Genomic DNA, 21555 nt, shown 5'->3' on the forward strand with positions numbered 1-21555 from the left:
ATCAGTTGATCCCCTTAGGTCATACCTATAGGGAAATACTCTTAATTGATTATTTAATTGATCGTATACCGATACGAGTTAATTAAATTGCTTAAAATTGACGGATGATTTTGTGAGTATAATTTACGTATCTTATTGTAAATATGATTAAATAAGACACGGTCTAAGTAATCGAATTATTTTATTACTTGGATGAAATTATTGTTTACAGAAACAATTGAAACGGAATGAATAAATTATTATAAATACAGAATGTTGTAGTTTATAATTTGGAAATATTTTTGGTACAAGTAATTACGAATTACTAGTCGATTTTGTAAATGACATATTTTATGAGTATGTTGATTTTTAACATGTTAAAAATACATTACATTGTGACATGTCATGTAACATGTTACATGTGACAAATTTGACAAATGACAAAAATAAAATGGATTCTCCATTTTATGCCCAAAACCGAAAATAAGGGGGTGTGTACATAGTTTATATTGTGTTGTTTATTTTTAAATGAAAACACAATCATAACACTAGGTAGTAGGCTTGCATGCCTAATCTCTTGTGAAGAGCACAAATGAAAAGTGTTGGGCATCCTACCCAAGCATTTTTTCGGCCACTCCAAAGAAAAGAGAGAAGAGCTTTTCTCATACATTATCATTATTCATTCCTCCTATCTAATTTACAGTGTAAGAAAATTGATATGCTCTCTACATCTTATGAGATTTCTAGAGAAATAAAACACACAAAACACTACCTCTTGACCGAAATTTTCAAGAGTAAAATACAATTTATTTTGTGTCAATTTTATAGTAAAACTAATATTATTACTAGATCTAAATAATATTGGTTATTATGAGTTTTCCTTGGGTATATGCTTTTGGGAGGGATTCTATACTTGAATCCTTATTCTTCCATTTGGAGAGCTCAAGAACAAGTGAGTAGGTGAACTCACTTGTGCCCATAAATCCGAAAATCACAATGTAAGATGATGGTTTCTTCTTTATATTGTTTTAATGTTTGCATGCATAAGTTCCACCATTTAATTTTATGACAAATTAAATTAAAACATATATGAGTATATTAGTATATAGATCTTCTTTTCCTTCAATCGGTATCAAGAGCCACGGTTGTTTGCATGCAAATCGGTTAAAAGTTTTTCCGAGTTACAAGAATAACATATAAAACTTGTAAAATTTGTGTTATTATGATATATCACGAAATTAATTCATGCATGTTAATATTTCTGGTCCTAAAATGTTTTAGGATATTTTGGTTAATTTTACGGATTTTTATTGTTCATATTATACAATAATGGCATTTAAATATGATTTTATGAATAAAAATGTCATTTTCGGTCTAAAATTAGCTATATTTCGAATTTTCCATTGATTTTTGGATATGTTGTCACATATATTATTTTGAGATAACCTGTAAAGTTTCATAATTTTTGGACTTGTTATGCTCGAAAAATGGATTTTTCATTATTAAATTCGGATTTAGGTGAAAAATAGGTTAATATGAGATAAATTTCGAATCTGGTCATAGAAAATTAATATGTTGTCACATGCAATTTTAAAAGATGTGTGTAAAATAATTGGCTATAAAGAAGTCTTTTTGCATGATTTATGGATTTTTGAAGAAAAATAGCATAAATAGTGACATTATTAGTGAAAAATTAATAAAACATAATCTATGACTTAGAAAAAACGTCTAATATTGCTTTTTATTATCTTTTTCAGATCTAAAATTGAAAAGTTAATGAATATAATTTTTCCATGTTTTTATGATTATTTTATTAAAAAATCGATAAACCGCAACATTGTTTTTCCGGGAAAATTTCGAATTTTTTTTTTTAACCTAAGATTTTGAACATTATGAGTGTCATGGTATTTTTCTAGAATGTTAATGAGTTTAAATTTCAAATTTAGAATTTATTTGAAATTTTGTGATTTATTTGAAGTTTATAGCTTATTTTTGTAATTTTTGGTCCATTTATGAACAATTTTATAAAATATGGGTTAATTATGGTCAAATTATTAGTGAAGACTAAATTTTGAGTCCTAAGAGGTTAGGGTAATTAACTTATGCATAAATATGAGTTTATGTATTTTTGTGATTATAAAAATGTTGAAATCACGCAAATCCGTAAAAACCGAGTAATATACGATATTGGCTAATTAAAGGCGATTTAGCATAAAATTGGGCATGTTCATACATATTATAATGCTGCATTTTTCCAATTTTTTCTTTATGATTGTCATAATTTTAATTTATGTAATTTTGAATTATGTAATTTTACTTAGTATGGCCTTAGTTTTAATTGGTATTTCCCGAAATGTATGGGAATATCGATTCGGTTGTAATTTATTGTGATCTCGTATCACCGTTTTGTAATTTAATAGATTTATTTTTTTTTAGTTACAAATGTATAATAGGAAATTATGTAATTTATTATATAATTTTATTCATTCCGGAGTTCCCAAAGACGGATTTCTTCAAGAACGGCGATACATAAAGACGGTGTTACCTCGAGATGCGTGCCACAACCGAAGTTCAAGGCACAAATGGAGTTGGTTTCCGAATATGTAATAGTTAAATAGTTTTTCTATTTTAGGAAAGGCCATACTAGGATTTATTTATCTTTATGCTTGCATTTTATTTTATGTCACATGCATCGCTAAATCGCCATAACTAAAACATGCATCCTTATTTTATCGAGTTTATCGACCGTGTCAATTAAAATTATCGTAGTTCACCGCTTTAGTTCACTTAAAACGTGATAGATAATAAATTGACATGACCTCTCGCTAAAATAAACAATTGAGACATAGCCTTACCAAATAGTAGAAACCATGAAAACCTATTTCGCGAGGGAGTGCACTCGGCCCTACCGGGGTACAAACCTTGTTACGTAGGGGAAGTGGGTGATGAGTGTTAATCCACCGAATTCATGTTGATGAGGGTTTCATCGGCCATACCGTGCCCAAGTTGATGTGGATTTGGATCATGGACACATTTATTCGAAATTTGGATTGAGCTCAACGGAAGTATTCGCGACCGTAGTTGCATGTGTTCCGGGCTATAGATAAATATTAGAGTAATTTTATCGACCAAGAGTTCTAAAAGTAGAATCGATTAAAACGTTAATCCACCGAGTTATATTGATAAGGGTTTCATCGGCCATACCATGCCCAAGTTAATATGAATTCGGGTCTTGGAATCATTTATCATAGTTGGGTAGAGGTCACTATGTAAATGCTATACTTGTTTACAAGTATTAATAAAACGATAAATGTTAAGTTTTCCACTATTCCGTTGTTATTATTGTTCTATTTCTTTACCACAATTCATATACGATATCATTTCGTTTTTGATTCAAATCTCCATTAAAATATCGTAACTAAAGACAAATTTGAATTTGCTTCTAAAACCTCATATGAACCATTGCTAAGGATCTCTTGTAAAGAGTATAGATTAAAGTTATTCATTATTAAACAGGTTTTTGATACTTGACTAACACATCTACTTACAATGGATTATTATTCATATACTTAATTGAATTAAGTACCTTGAAGCGATAAATTATTTTGGTAATTAGTTTTGTTAGAATTCGTAATTGACCAAAATATCGTCACCACTTCAATGAAAGTTTTAAGACTAAAACGATTAAATTGAAGAGTAATCTTCATAAGATTCAACTTTGCTTATCTAAGTAAAGACTCATTGAAATGAGTGGGAGCATTCTCTTAAACCGTTAAGATGAGAATGAGGTTCAAGAAGTAAAGATTATAATGGAATTGATACAAGGTAATGTTGAAAGTAAAGTTGTTGAGAATAGCAATACTAAACCTATCAATCCCGACCGATAAAGTTTCCATTGTCTTAAATGTTGGACACTAGAAAGGAAACTACCCCAAATTATTGAAGAATCAACAAGTTAGTTGTGGGACATCTAATGGGACCTTCTTCTTTAAATGTTTATTTGATTAAACATAAATTTTGCTAGTACTAATTCGTCAATATTAGAAACCAGTGGAGGTTTTCATCATTGTATTCGACACATAGGATGATTACAATATGACGACTAGCAACAATAATGACGAGAGATAGAGTAATTGTGTGCTCGATCTAGTTTTTGGATTTAAAGTTGTACTTAATTGTGACTATTAAGTGCATAAACTCTAAATAAGAATATAAACTTGTTAAGATACAAAAGAGGTTTTCACTTTTGTGACCCTATACACCACGATTTGATGTATGGCTAGCCCATTATCAAGGTGATTATATTCTAAAACAAACTAGAATGATATATCATGTAGATGATGTAAGATTCAAATTGGTAACCCAAGATTAAACCTTAAATTTTGGAATGATGAACGTAAAGAGTTATCGAGTACTCTTGAAACCATTAGATTGTTAATGGTATATGCATATCTTGTATTCAAAGCAAGATGTCTCGTGCCTTTTGGTTGAAAAGGAGATCGAGGTTGTAAATCATCGATCCAAAATAGGTTGATCATTTTCTTTTACCAATGATTTAAGTTGACGCTAATATGTTCACTTAATAAGGTAAATAGAGAAATCTTTGAAGAATTTCAAAGTGTTCAAAAATCACGATTTAGTCGTGATGGGATTATCAAAGTGAAGACCTTGATATAAGCCAAAGGAAATGTGATATAGTATCACAAGTTAATCTCTCTTAGCACGCATTATGGAATAATGTGTGGTTGGATAAGAAATCAAACGCTATTCGATATGGTTTAGTCTTCAATCAAGTTACTTTGAGTTACTTGATCCTTTTGGGGATTTTATCATTTTTGTCTAAATTATTTTTCCACTAAATCGAATCATATGAGATATGAAATGGTAAGGGTACCATGTTTGTAAGTTTTCACAAGAAACAAACGCTCATTTTTCCCTTTTCAATTATCACGAGTACGACGGGTTTGCGGCTCGTGAAGCTGTCTTACTAAAATACAAGTTTATTTCTAGAAGACAGAGTGGGAGAAATTATTCAAGAGCCATAAAGAATGCCACAAAGAATGTTATGTCGCAAGAAACTGGTCTTTCTTGGCTACATGAGACATTTTGTGTAAGACGTTGTTGCTTTAAAACCTAGGAGGTTAAATTCGTCACTTGTTAAAAATGATGAATTCATGCTACTTTTAAGAAAGTAAAGAGCTTATTACTTACAAAAGAAATTGTTTGATCCAAGTTGATTACTTCTAGAAAGTAATGAACATATGACTTACATAAGAGTGTTTAAGTCACAACTCAATACAAGGCTTAGAGCCATGAAAATCCGAAACGAAAGGGCTTGATTAGTGACAAAGGGTTTTGCACTAATAAAGAGATATTTCAAAGCAAGATTGGTGGCAAAGGGTTTTGCACTAATTGAAATGATTAAGTCTATTTGGATCTTCTTAGGGATTGTGTTTCATTATGAGGATATGCATACAGCAAGTGAATCTAAAACCCACTTCTTCAATAGAAGGAATGTATTCAATACATGTCATGAGTTTTATAGATTCTTGCAATCCTAAGATAATGTGAAACTTAAGAGAGAATCTTAAGTAGGACATCAATGAGTTGGAGTCAACATTTTGATCATGTGATAAAACTTTTCTCGATAAGTCGAGAAGTTGTGTTTATACATGGAGTTTAGTGGGAGTTACGGAAGTTTTAATTAGTCTTATATGTGGATGACATATTGATCATTGCGAATGATATAAGACTTTTGGAGTATTATAATACATCTTTATTATCCGGATTTATGAAGATAAATCCACATGATATTAGCGTCAATAAGAAGTCTTATGTTGATAAGATTCATGACTAGTTCAATTAATTTGAACATATTTGATTGATTCTATTTGCTTCCGCTGCCGGATCAATTAAATGAGTAATGATGTATAACACTTCATATGCTTTGAGTATGATGAATTGTTTTCAAAATCGAATTTAAGTAATCTTTACCAAGTAAGTTATAAATATTACCCTTAAGTGCTTGCAGAAGCATTAAGGAAGTAAAGCAAAGTGTTTATGATGCAATATTGTGTAAGGGTGTTACACAAGTGACAATTGACAATTGAGATTGCGCATGGTTTCCGACAAAACCATAATCAAAACACATTAGGATGGTTAAGATACCATTGTGGCAATGTTAATTAAGAAGTAGATTTTCTAGAATCGTTCTAGGCAATAAAGAACAATGAGAGATATTTATAACGGAAATTGAGTACACTTGCGATCATGAGATGTGCAAGAAAGATGAGTCCTGCACACTGTGAAAACAGTGGGAGCTATTCTTAGGCTAGAGGGCCTATGTCTTGATTGGATCTCGACACGTACTCAGAAAGTTTTGTAATGCAAATGTATACATTACAAAGGAAAACGAGTATGTAGTAAGGTTGAGTAAGGTACAAGAAGTTGATAAAACCTACTAACCAAAGCCTTCTCAAAGGCTAAACATGATGAGTCATGTCATTTCAATTGAATTGAAATGAACAACTACGTACAAGATCAAATTAGCTTATAGAATATGAAATAGTAATCAGGCATTGACTATTCATATGTGATAATCACATTTGTCGTTCGAGTTTTACTTTAAAACTCTTTTATTATACTTTGTTACATCCAAACGGGTTGTAGAGACAATTGAACCCCGTTAAAGTGAACACGGATTAGCATTGTATTCGCCCATAGTCATTTGTATGAGGTGACGTCTCGAAGTGACTAGAGTGTGATGCGATTGATGGCAAGTTCAAGTGCCATACAGTAATGTGAGATGACTAGTCGATCACATAGGCAGATTGTTAGGAACACCTTGTCGGGCCTTATGACCGCTTATAGAGTTCTGGCAATTTATATAGCCTGGTCGTGGCGAGAGCTACTATAGTATTCTAATGAGTCGATTCTTTTGACTAAAGACTATTCACCTAAGATGGCACAGTTTCAGATTAACTTTGATTTGTGTTACTACGACCTTCGTAAATGGGGTCAAATGGGCATATTTTGGGTTATGATGGTTGTGGCTAGTCGAAGGGAATAAGTGCGATAGGAATTGTCCACCCCCTTGTCAGGGTTAAAACAATATCTCAGGGCCACTCGAGGAGTAATGAACTGGAAATGCGTGGCCACGCTCGGAATGTATTTATGATAGATAAATCCGGTCAATCAGTTATTCTCCAGATCGAGGAAACCACTCTCGATATGATCACTTGCAAGTACGACCTGAAAGACACCTTGCATTGAGTGGGAGATAGTAATAGGACAAGAGAATTGGTGACGCACACTTGTCGAGGACAAGTGGGAGATTGTTGGGAAATGTGTCCTCAACAATAGTGCGATCACATGATTTAAATATCATTATTAAATCTCATTTTAAGAATACATGTGGGATGTAATATTTTATAGTCAACTGGTCCACACATATCGGTAATGATTGGCTGACTAGAGTTTGACATTACTGTCGTGCGACGGTGGTGATCAGTTGATCCCCTTAGGTCATACCTATAGGGAAATACTCTTAATTGATTATTTAATTGATCGTATACCGATACGAGTTAATTAAATTGCTTAAAATTGACGGATGATTTTGTGAGTATAATTTACGTATCTTATTGTAAATATGATTAAATAAGACACGGTCTAAGTAATCGAATTATTTTATTACTTGGATGAAATTATTGTTTATAGAAACAATTGAAACGGAATGAATAAATTATTATAAATACAGAATGTTGTAGTTTATAATTTGGAAACATTTTTGGTACAAGTAATTACGAATTACTAGTCGATTTTGTAAATGACATATCTTATGAGTATGTTGATTTTTAATATGTTAAAAATACATTACATTGTGACATGTCATGTAACATGTTACATGTGACAAATTTGACAAATGACAAAAATAAAATGGATTCTCCATTTTATGCCCAAAACCGAAAATAAAGGGGTGTGTACATAGTTTATATTGTGTTGTTTATTTTTAAATGAAAACACAATCATAACACTAGGTAGTAGGCTTGCATGCCTAATCTCTTGTGAAGAGCACAAATGAAAAGTGTTGGGCATCCTACCCAAGCATTTTTTCGGCCACTCCAAAGAAAAGAGAGAAGAGCTTTTCTCATACATTATCATTATTCATTCCTCCTATCTAATTTACAGTGTAAGAAAATTGATATGCTCTCTACATCTTATGAGATTTCTAGAGAAATAAAACACACAAAACACTACCTCTTGACCGAAATTTTCAAGAGTAAAATACAATTTATTTTGTGTCAATTTTATAGTAAAACTAATATTATTACTAGATCTAAATAATATTGGTTATTATGAGTTTTCCTTGGGTATATGCTTTTGGGAGGGATTCTATACTTGAATCCTTGTTCTTCCATTTGGAGAGCTCAAGAACAAGTGAGTAGGTGAACTCACTTGTGCCCATAAATCCGAAAATCACAATGTAAGATGATGGTTTCTTCTTTATATTGTTTTAATGTTTGCATGCATAAGTTCCACCATTTAATTTTATGACAAATTAAATTAAAACATATATGAGTATGTTAGTATATAGATCTTCTTTTCCTTCAACCATTATCAAGAAGATGCAAGACAACTACCGCGATTGGCCGAGCAAACTCCCATTCGCACTCTGGGGATACCGAACCTCCATTCAAACACCGACAGGCGCCACACCCTTCTACCTAGCATATGGTATGGAGGCAGTTCAACCGGTATAGTTAGAGGTTCCTTCTCTACGCATCCTACTGGAGAGTCAAGTCCCTGAGGCGGAATGGACCCGTCAAAGGTACGAGCAACTCACTCTTCTCGACGAACGATGACTCAACGCCTTGCACAACGTCCAGCTATACCAACGACGTATACAATGGGCATTTAACAAGAATGTTAAACCCAGGAATATCCAGGAGGGCGATTTGTTCCTCAAGTCAGTTCGAGCACCGTTACCCGTCGATCCGAGGGGGAAATTCAAACCCAACTGGGACGGGCCATACCTGGTCAAGAAAATACTTTCAGGGGGCGCAGTGAGACTGAGTGACCTAGATGGGGAGGACTTTACAAACCCGACCAACCTGGACCAACTCAAGAAATACTACCCTTGAACCATAACAAACAATAACCTAGCCTAGTTTTACAACTAGCAACCACCTCAACCCCTTTTAAAGTCAAGTTCCTCAACGTGTTCTGATTTGAAATTGCATGTTTTATCGAGTCTAAGTTGCGGCACCTTGCCCGTTTCGAAGGTCCTTTGATCTCTCAAAGGCAACATCCATTTGCACTAAAACAAAAACCCCTGAACTACGAGTATGGTTTGATTTCACCTCTTCAGGTGGATACGTAAGCAGTCCCTCTTATGCCTGAGGGATACAACCACAAAACCCAATCAAATTTACAAATCATTTCGAACTACGATCATGGTTTGATTTCACCTCTTCAGGTGGATACGTAGGCAGTCCTTTCTTACACAAGAAGGATACAACCATTCCCACAATCAAAAAAACAACCATCCCCATAATAAAAAAAAACACACATCACCCACATACAAAACAACATCCCCATCAAAAAAAGAAAGGGAAACCACTCCCCTTTCCCACAAAATACAAAAATAAGCCTTTCTCCCTTTCCACAAAATACCACTTTCCCAAGTGCAAATGTTTAGGAGGATTCAAATCGAATTGCCTTCAAAAAATGGATGGAAGAAACAAGCGTTCACAATTTTTGACACGGGCAACCCTCTTATTGTTGGGTTCATATACCTATTATTAGACTCCTCTAATAGTGAACTAATTAACTTGTTAATTATTTGTTCTTTAGATCTAGTGCATGCATAACAAAATGAAATATTTATAAGAAAAACAATGTTCCTTACATTGTTGGTTGGTTCGAAAATGTGGGCACAAGTAAGGTCACCTTCCTTCACTTGTTCTTGAGCTTAATAAGATGGATGATCCTCCTAAGACTCCAAGTATAGAAGCCACTCCAATAAATTGCACCCAAGATTAATCCCAAAAATTCCTACTAATATTAACTAGATATGTAGTAGAAATATATCCTTAATAATACTAATATTCTTGTATTACTACCTCTAGTAATAGGATGATAAGTATTAGTATTGTAGAGAGCTTTTATTAATTTTGCACGTGAGGAAAGTTAGAGAGATACAAGCAAATACTAGCAAACAAAAAATGAGCAACAAAATGCTCATTTTATTGAGCCAAAACCGGTTGGCATAAGGCAAAGGGGGAATCTTTCCCTTTTGTTTTTACTTGTTTGTTTATGATGGGTAGAGTGTAGGAGACCTAGGTGTAAGATGTAGTATGTAAAGGCTAGTGTGATGTGTCACAATCACACAATAACCAACATCAACATAAGACAAAAGAGCATCTTATGTGCTCTTATTATGGCCGAAAATTTGATCCTTATTTGGTCCATTTTTGCCTTTTGTCATTTGTCCCACAAATGCTTATAAGCCACATGTTTAACTATCTTACATATTTAATTATTAATGTAATCATTTAACACTTAAATATTACAAATAATAATATAATATACACTCCACTTTTTGAGTAGTATACTACCATTATATCAACATATAATGGGTCCCGTAATTACTAGTTAGTTAAAATTACAACTTCTTGTAACTTTAAATAACTAATTACCTCTACTTCAAAACTTATATTAAAACCTCAACTAATTTATTAATATAACACTTAATTACTAAATTTAATCTTATTTAATCACATTACAATAAGACGCAAAATTGCACTCCCATAATTAAGGAATTAATTAATCTGTATCTCATACCATTAATTAATTATCTATTTGGGCCTCATCCGATAGGTGTGACCTAAAGGGATCAACTGACCACCACCGTCACACGACAGTAATGTCAAACTCTAGTTAGCCAATCATTACCGATTAATGACGGTCAGTCGACTGTATAAAGAATCATCCCTCACGTATTCTTAGTATGAGATTTAATAATGATATTTAAATCATGTGATCGCACTATTGTTGAGGACACATTTTCCAACAATCTCCCACTTCTCCTCGACAAGTGTGCGTCACCAATTCTCTTGTCCTATTACAATCTCCCACTCAATGCAAGGTGTCTTGCAGGTCGTACTTACATTTGATCATATCTTGAGTGGTTTTCTCGATCTGGAGATTAACTGTCTGACCGGAATTATCTATCGGAGATACCTTCCGAGCGTGGCCACGCATTTCCAGTTAACTACTCCTCGAGTGGCCTTGAGATTTCAAACAACCCTGACAAGGGGTGGACAATTCCTATCGCCCTATTCCCTTCGTTCAGCCACAGTCCATCATAACCCAAAATATACCCAGTTTGACCTCATTTACGAAATCGTAGAGTATAAATCAAAGCTAATCAGAAGTTGTGCGAACTTGGGCGAATAGTCTCTAGTCAAAAGAATTGACTCATAAGAATACTATAGTAGCTCTTGCCACGACCAGGCTTTATGAATTACCAGAACTCTATAAGCGGTCACTGCCCGACAGAATATCCCATACATTCTGCCTATGTGATCGACTAGTCATCTCATATGACTCTATGGCACTTGAACTTGCCATCAATCGCATCACACTCTAGTCACTTCGAGACGTCACCTCATATAAGTAACTAGGGACGAATACCATGTCAATCCAGTTCACTTTAATGGGGTTCAATGTGTCTCTACAACCCATTCGGATACGACAAGGTAGCGGGTGAGTTTAATAAAACTCAAACGATAAATGTGATTATCACATATGAATAGTCAATACACTATTACTACTTCATATTCTATAATCTTTAGTGTATTATTAACACTAGTTTAAATGCAATAAAAGCTTGGAAAGTAGATATACCCGATATCCATATATTCCAACTTTATCAATTGCTATTTCCTTCTATTCAATGTCATCTCTAATGACATGAATTTTTCAAAGTATGTGTCTAGACTTCTTACTAGACTTGAGTTCTTTAACTTGAAAAGAAGCTCCCACTGTTATCGCATAACTTGTGATAAAGTCATTTGTGGAGATATTCACTCTTAATCCCTTCATTGACTATTTTATCACAATTTTACTTAGATTCCTTTTGTAGAATTTGCAATGCACGAAACTAAAACACTTTTCTTAGTTTCTTACTCCTTTATCAATAACATTAGCTTAGGATTTCATCAAATCCTTTTAAGCTTGGAAACTAAAGTTTGTGCAACCCTTCAACACCTAACTTAGTTTATCATCCAAACATGTGTGCAAGTCATCAATTGTACTTTAAGGCTTTCACAAGCCCATCTTATGAATTAACTTATTATTGACTCATAATGTACCTAGCATATGGTACATCACAGCACGTGCGTCTATTGGCATACATAATCGTTCTAATGGCGGAAACATTAGCAATCGATTTCATGTAATCAACAACTTAATGGGTTCAGTGAACGACTATGATTCCGTCATAGTAATTCCACTTTCATCATCATGAAGAAGCCATTCAACTTTGTTGTTGTACAACAGATGTGAAATATCTTATCCTCATAATATTCTCAACTCTATGCCAATATTCTCTCACATAGATTCAAAATCTAGAATACTTTGCATCCCATTCCAAGTGTCCCAATTACTCTTGCCAATTACTCTTGCCAGAAGAGTAGATTGGTACATAATTCTCAATAAGTAATATGTTATCAACATATAAGACATAGAGAAACAATTCTAGCTCCCACTTAACTTCATGTATATCATGATTCTTCAATCATGTGAATGAAAAAATTCACTATAATCACATGAACGTAAAGTATGATCCTTTAATGCTTGCTTAAGACCATCCTAGGTTTACTTAAGAAAGCTTCGCATAAGATGTTAGGATTCTTAGATCTTCATCTAAGGTTTCGTGTTTCAAACACTTTCTTCTCTAAATTACCATTTTAGAAAAGCGAATTTATAATTTCATTTGCCATTCATCATTAAAATGAAATGCGGCAATTCCTAACATAATTAATTTTGATCAACATCTTCATGTAAATCTTATGCATTTGTGTACTCTAAAGCTCTATTTACCTTTGAGAAGACCCTCGCCTTAAAGTAAATCTACTCTTGAGTAACAATTTTCGGATTGTAATGTGATGGCTCATATGTAACAAGGTCATAATACTATCACTTTCACAAAGTAATATTTTTAAACAATAAGACATGTGCGATAAACTCCCACTGAACTATACTCTCTTTCTATCTTTATAGACAATAGTTCAACTACACTCCAACTCTATAATTCTATTACTTTCACAAAGTAACATTTTAACTATAAGAGTTGTTTGTGACGATACAATCTTCTCCCACTCTATCTCTCAGAAATACATCTATCTTCTTGAGAGATAGCTTTGTGAGTCACAGACATATATATATTTGACGGAGTATTAGTGTTTATCTAGACTATGTATTAGCTTCCAAAAGGCCATCCTTACATGGAAGCTTGATAATATGCGAGTCTTATCCATGTCATCTGTTTAATAGACTCTCTATTCTAGGTATATCCTGGTGGACCATCCGTTTAAAATAATATGTCCGAATAGTATCGAAAATTCCTTACTTGATGAGTTCAAAAAACTCATTACAACTTTATAATTAATCTTACATAAGTAAGTTGTTACTTTTAGTAATGATGACATAAGGAGAATCAGATTCATATCTTATGGAAATATAATGATCCCATCATCATAATCGTCTATTTGATCAATTTAAGTTGTTCATCTAATGTTTCTCTACGCAAGTAATCAATGATGATGATTTTAGAATAAACAACATAATAAAACAAGTGATTTGGGTTGAAAACCAAATCACCAATATCCAAAATACAACCCGTGTTTAAAGGATACAAACCAATTTCCAAGTCACACAAGGAAATCAAAATAGTTCTAAAAACACGAAATTCATCATAAAATTAAAGACAAAGCAAATTAAAGCTAAGCTTCCATTGATCCATCACAACGGTTGGCTACTCTAGCTTCCCTTATGATCCTCTAGGCTTGCTTCTCCTTGCCTTTGTCCTTGCTAGGAGGGGCCCCTATTTACAATAAAAAGGGTAATCATCACAACTTGTATCACATACTAATTGAGATTGAAACATAAAAGATAGGAATAGTTATATACCTACTGGAATAACCTTTCCAGGTTTGATGTCGCCAAGGTATTTGGAACAGTTCCTCTTCCAATGCCCAACACCACAACAATAGTGGCACTTGTCCCCGGAGGGGGCACTGTACTTGGGCTTGGAGGTGCTAGCTTCACAAGCTTTAGCTATATTCCTGTTGGGAGTTCGCTTTTTCCCTTTCTTCCCGCCTTTCTTGAAGGTTCCCTTGCTCTTATGATTGACATTGAGCACATCTTTGGTGGTGCTAACACTTAGCCCCATGTCCCTTTCGGCTTGCACAAGCATTTTGTGCAACTCATCAAGAGAAACTTTCTTATCTTGCATATTAAAATTCACCCGGAATTGAACATATGCTTTGATTTTGCTGAGGGAATGAAGAATTCGACCAATTACGAGTTCATTGGGAATTTCCACCTTATGCATTTTCAAGGTCTCAACATGCTCCATCAACTTGAGCACATGAGGGCTCACCTTTTGGCCCTCTTTGATGTTAAGATCAAAGAATGCGGAAGCCGCCTCATATTGAATGACTCTAGGAGCTCGTGAAAACATGTTCACAAGCTTCATGTAGATCTCATGAGCGGTGCTAATCTTTATAGCACTTCGTTGGAGTTCGGCCTCCATAGCAAAGATCAACACATTTTTGATCGCAGCCGACTCTTTTTGGTAAACCTCATAGGTTTGCCTAGCGGCGGGGGTGGACCTAGCATTAGGTTCGGTGGGAGATGCCTCGGTAAGGTAACGAAGCTTGTCGTCACCTTGCGCGGCCAAGCGAAGTTGCGCGTCCCAATCGGCGAAATTAGACCCATTCTTTTCTAACTTACATCGATCCATGAAGGATCGGAGCCATGACACATTGGTAAGTGTGGCGGAACTAGTGGATGCGGACGTGATTGGAGTTGCCATTGCGATTGATAAAACATATTTGACTACAAAATAGGAAATGAAGGAATTAATTATCATCTATCGTTTTAATAATACTCGTAAATTTAACTACAAGTATTGCAGTTATATAGTGACCTCCACCCAACTATATAAATGATTCCGAGATTCAAATTCATATCAACTCGGGCACGGTGAGCCGATTCATCCCTTATTAATATAACTCGGTAGATTAACCTTTTAATCGATTCTACTTTTAGAACTCTCGGTCGATAAAAATTACTCTAATTCTCATCTTTAGCGCGGAACACATGCGACTACGGTCAACAATACTTCCGTTGAGCTCAATCCAAATTTCTATGTAATAACATTTTACTACCCCATTTCGCCAACGTAACAAGGTTTGTATTACGGTGAAGCCGGATTAACTCCCTTATGAAATTGGTACTTCATGGGTTCTACTATTTGGTAAGGCTATTTCTCAATTATTATATGTGAGAGGTCTTGTCAATTTATTATCTATCACGTTTTAAGTGAACTAAAACGGTGAACTACGATAATTATAATTGACACGGTCGATGGCTCGATATGAAATGCATGTGTTGTTGTGGCGATTTGGCAATGCATGCAACATATTAAAAGAAATGCAAAGCAATAAATAAAATTCCTTGTATGGCCTTCCTAAAAATACAAAATCAAATAATCTATTACATATTCGGAAACCAACTCCTTTGGTCCCTTGAATCTTCAATCGGCACGCCTCCCAAGACACCATCTTTGTCGGATCACCTTTCCGAATGGCACCGTCTTTGAAGATGCTCCATAATTACAAATAATAATAAAAATACAAAGCTATTCCTATTATACATTTGTAAAATGGAAAAACTAATAAAATAAAAATAAAAGTGATACGAGATCACATTAAATTACAACCGAATCAATATTCCCTTTCATTACGGGTAATATTGATTAAACTAAGGCCATACTAAGATAAAATTACATAATTCAAAATTATATAAATAAAAGACATTCAAAAATTGAAATATGCAGCATTATAATATGTACCTATCATGCCAAATGATGTGCCAAATCGCCTTATTTAACTTATGTCGTACATATAACCCGGTTTTATGGAAATGCGTGATAATAACCTTTTAAAATCACTAATTAACACTTAAATCACATCTAAGCTCAAGTTAATTATCCTAACACTTTTTAGGACTCAAAAATTAGTCATTACTCAATTTTTGACAATAATTCAACTTGATTTAATTTTATGCTCATTGTTGACCTTAAAATCATTATTTATATGAAATAAATCCAAATTAATTCATAAAAATTTCAAAATTTGAATTTTAAATTTTTGAACATTCTGGAATAATTCCATGACCCTCATAATATCAAAAATCATGGTTAAAATTTTCGAATTAATTTTGAGAAAATATAGTTGCATTTTATCCGTTTTATCTCATAAAATACATAAAGTATCCGAAACTTAATCCAATAATTTTTACAACTTTATATCTTATTATTGGGATATTAATGCAACTTAAAATAATTTTCTCAAGCCATGCAATACGTTTTAGCTAATTTTTGCTAAAATAGTCACTATTTATGCCATTTTTACTCAAAAATCCATAAATCATGCTAAAAGAGATCATAAAATCTACAAATTTACATACTCTCTGTAAATTATGCATGTGACATCATATTAAAAGATCATGGCTTAATTCAAAATTTAACTAATTTTAACCATTTTACCTCTTTTAATCCATTTTTATCTCATAAAAATCATAAATCATGCAATATTAATCAAATTAACTCGACCTTTTACACAAAACTTGTAAAATATGCATGTGAGGTCATATAAAATTTCCAAGGTCAGAAACTTAATTTAACTATTTTTAGCATTTTAATTCCCATTTTAATAATAAAAATGCAATAAAATCACTAAAAATCATTAAAATGAGCAATAAATTTCCATAAATTATAAAAATAACCTAAAAACATTTTAGGACCAGAATATATAACATGCATGGTGATTTCGTGGCTTATACTTATAAATCACAAATTTTAAGTTTTATATGTCAACTTTTTAACTCGGAAAAACAATAACCGATTATGCATGCAACATCCTTATACTCTGATACCACTTTGTGGACAAGGCCCTCGGGAACTGCGTTCTCGGGATCCACACTAGGCATAATCAACCCGAGGTTCTTTCGAATCGAATTAAGACAAATTAGAGTCGCCACCAAGTTTTATGGGAACTTGGAACCGTTCAAGTCAACTTTACACCTTTCATCGAAAAGCATAAAGCCAATCGACTACGAGTGATTAAAGATAAAGACTTGTACCCTATATCACTCGATTAGAATGACTCTCGTAATCCAATGGTATTTAGACGGATCCACAAACCATAGATCTTGAGTAAGGGGTGAGGGTACGTGTTAGGAAGCCCATAAGGACACCTAACCCCGCCCGTCAATAACGGCCTCTACTAAGTCAAGTGTCGGATTTCAAACAAGGTCATAGCTACTACGATATATGATATGCAAACATCATTTTCGAAAACCCTAACATGTGAAGTTCCTATGTCGATTTAGATGCAACTAAACTAACTTTGTCAAAGTTGTAATTTAGCATGTGGGTTGATTGATCTAACAACACATAAAACGAAACAAACAAGGCTTAAGGGGAATGGGGGAGCCGTTGGGATCTATCTTATTACAACCCAGGCATTTCATGCCGACACAACGAGAAATTAAAGATACAACTCGATCTAAAATACAACGCTATACACAAAACCATACACGACACACTACACGACCAATTTGGCCTAGGAAAACGTGCACAAGGGGGGTGGCCCACGGCTTACATGACTCACGACCTTGGGTCACTCCTCGTAATGTGTGCATTCGCTTAATCTTATCGAATTAGACATTGGGTCACACACCTAAGCATGCATTAGCATAAATCGGGCCATGTTGCTTTAAACAACATGCGATTTACTACGCTCTTACATGAATTGGAGCACAACTATATAACCAAATAAGACTAAGGTTTTTTAGAAATCATTTGACTCGATGACGGAAAACTAATTACAAACAAATTACAAAACACGACTCGATAAACAAAAGGTAATTGCCAAATACAAAACAACGATGAATAAACGATATAAAGATGAAGCAAGAATGACAAAAGGCACGGCCAAGCACACGGCCCCAGACACGGCTACCCTAGGTCCTAGGTCAGGTTCATTAGTTAGATCAATTGATTGTGAAACGAGTTCGAAAGCGGGCTAGAAAACAAGTTAGAAACGACGTTGATCGATTGAAAAGATGTTTTGCAAACGCGTATTCTACACGGCCTAAAGGGGTCAAATTAGGTCAAGGAGTTACGATATTAATGCTACTCATCGAGTGTTAATAGGAAGGTTCTAATCACACACTCCTATGCTAGCGAGAAATCGAGTGAAAAGAGAGATGCGTTCAATTAGGTTATAAAATTGTTAGTTGATTTTTAAAGCTATGTCGATGTACCCTAACGTGTCTAATTAGGTTATTAAATTGATCTAATGTCATCTAAATGAGTTATATGTTAACAATCAGAGGTCATACTAACATGTGATGGGTCCTAAGGTGGGTCGAGTTACACGAAACAAAAGAGGGGTAAAAAGCGAAGAGCGAAGTTAGAATTCGTTTTATTAATGCCCTACCTTGAACACGAGGATATGTAAATGAGACGGGGGTTACGACCGACTGATGTAGCGGATTTCTTTCCCATCTCAAGTCAACGCGGGTGTTCATGGTGGTACTTTAACTCATACTCGGACTAAACTAGTTTCATAGTTAATGATAACAATCGATAAACAAAATAAAACGAAACAATAAAAAAACAAACATAAAAAAACGAAATAAAAGGGAGAAAGAGGAGGATTTGATGCACCCTCAACCTACATGTATCGTTGACACCGTCTTGGGTCATAATCGATGGTAGATTTTATCTCGAGAGGCCGTCGTCAACGAAGAAACAAAGCAAACAACACGTTTTTTGCAAATCTGGACAGCAACTTTCAAACTGCGATTTCTCTCTCGTTTCACGGTGAAAATTCGATTTAAAAGATGTTTTGAAAACTAGAAAGAGAGGAGAACAGAGATCTTAAAACAATCCCTGCTCGTTTTGAGTTATTGGGCACGAAAAACGAGCACAAACAGAACTGGACAGACAGGAAAAGCCGCGAAAACAGAGTGTATAACACTCTGTTTTTCGAGGGAATTCGTGTACTCTCAAGGGCAATTTGGCTCATAAATCTTTGTCTAATGTGTAGATGGATGTTGTATGGTTAATTTGGAACAAGAAACTCGAATTTTAATGGAGGTTTGATGGTTGAACAAACGGTTTCAAAGAGGACACACAAACTGATTCTCAGTTTGTAAGTCGGTTTTGTCGAGGGTTTTTGAGAGGCAATTAGGGTTTGTTTCTGGGGTTTAAAGTTTGTAAGTGACGGTAGTATATATGGAGAACTTAGAGGAATGAATGTATGGTGAAGGGGGGGGGGGGGTATTTATAAGGAGTTAAGGTAGGGTTTTAGAGGGGAGAAGCAGACGGGCTCATTCGCGCATAGCTGCTGTCCAGCAGCTTTTGTGAGGGTTTGAGAGGCTTTGTGAGGGGTTTTCTTGGTGGTTAAGCTAGGGAAGTATAGGTAGGATACTAGGGTATGGTTTAGGGTTAATGGGAATGGGTTTTGCAGGTGTTTGGAGCGGGTTTTGGACTCGGGTTTGAGCTGAACGAAAACAGGGGGCTGTTTGTGTCGTGTTGTTTGGGGCCTGTTTTGGAGTGTTCGAGACGGGTTTCGTGGAGGGGTTTCATGGTGGGTTTGGACGTAGGAATGGTGGGTAGTGTGTAGTACGGGTTGGTGGTGATGGGTTGCGGGTTTGGACCAAGTTTGGAGCAAGACAAACGGGCTATGTTGAACACGGGTTGGGAAGGAGTTGGGCTATGTTGGGGGGCTTGGGACGAGATTTGGGATGTGGATAAGGGGGTTCGAACTGGGGTTGGATGGGTAGAAGCCTAGGTTGGTTAGTGTACTCGAGATTCGTGCCAACTCGTAAAGAAAACGGGCTCAAAAACCGAGCTATAATCGAGCTCCAAAACGTGCGTTTAAAACGAGTTTTTTTCGATTTTTAAATCGATTTTTCAAATCGATTAACACATTAAAATAAATGATTTTTCAAATCAAATATACCCATAAAATGATTTTTCAAATCAAATATTTATTTTATTTTCAATAAAATAAACTTGAGAAAATAAACTCAAAACAAAGTAAAATGAATTCACTTTTAAAAAAGCTTTAATTTAAATATCATTTAAATTAATAAAATACTTCATCGACGACGCCCATTCTACATCGTAAAACGAGCTCCAAATAATGACAATGACAACTAAAGAATATATGTGTCCTATCATCATCGGGTGTTTGTCGGGTTCTCTATAAATTCCAATATCGACGGATACGGGTATCTACAGAGCCCCCACTTTGACTGAGGCTTGGACAAGGCGAAAGTCAAAGTATACCCTAGGTCCCTCTCGACCTGAGGATTCCGCGGGTCGTTTATAGTCCATTAGACTTACGTATATAAGCTCGCCAGCCATAAGAAGAGATCATACCTGAAACTTCGTCGGGGATTAACTCTTGCTTCTGTTGCGTCAAACTGGCATCATTGGTCGTCGACCCATAAATTGCATATATGGTGGGTTGAGCCTTATCCTCGGGCGCCTACGTATCCGTTTCTGACGGAATCAAACCCGCGTCGTAGTTCGGCCACTGCTGACATATGCCCAAAGTTTATCATATGCTGGCGTTTGTCCAAAATTCATCATCTGTTGACATTTGCCCAAAATTTATCATCTGCTGGCGCTTGTCCGAATGGGACGGGACTTTCCAAGGAGGTTGCCGCCACTTTCATCATTTGCTTTCAGCTACGGAATTCTTCCCTTTCATACTCTTGTATTGAATTGAATTCTGAGTGGATGTCATCCATTTGGTCTTGATAATGGTCTCTGACGCCAACGGCTTCAGAGCCCCCAGTTTGCAATGGCTCTAAAGTCGAAGAATTTAGAGCCCCCAGTTGAAGCATATCCTGCTATATTTGAAACACAAAAACGTACTAGCAATAATCATCACATAAGCACATTTGGATCATCGATCTTAAAATTGGATTATTTGAAAGATTGGGTCATCGACCCGAAAATTGAATTTGGAAATTTTGAATAATTGGGCCATCGACCCGAAGTTTAAATTTGACATCACTTGGTATGTTGGGCCATCGGCCCTTCAAAAATTGAATCTTGAATTTTGAATTTCGAAGGATTGGATCAACGACCCACAAAGATTCCACTACTTGGATCATCTATCCACAATTCGCAAAAAAGTTTTTGGAATTTTGAAATCGAACTTTGATGGGTGAGCATGAAATACAACTCAGACACTCTGTATG

Source organism: Silene latifolia, chromosome 2, assembly GCF_048544455.1.
Source record: "Silene latifolia isolate original U9 population chromosome 2, ASM4854445v1, whole genome shotgun sequence".
Classification (NCBI taxonomy): Eukaryota; Viridiplantae; Streptophyta; class Magnoliopsida; order Caryophyllales; family Caryophyllaceae; genus Silene; species Silene latifolia.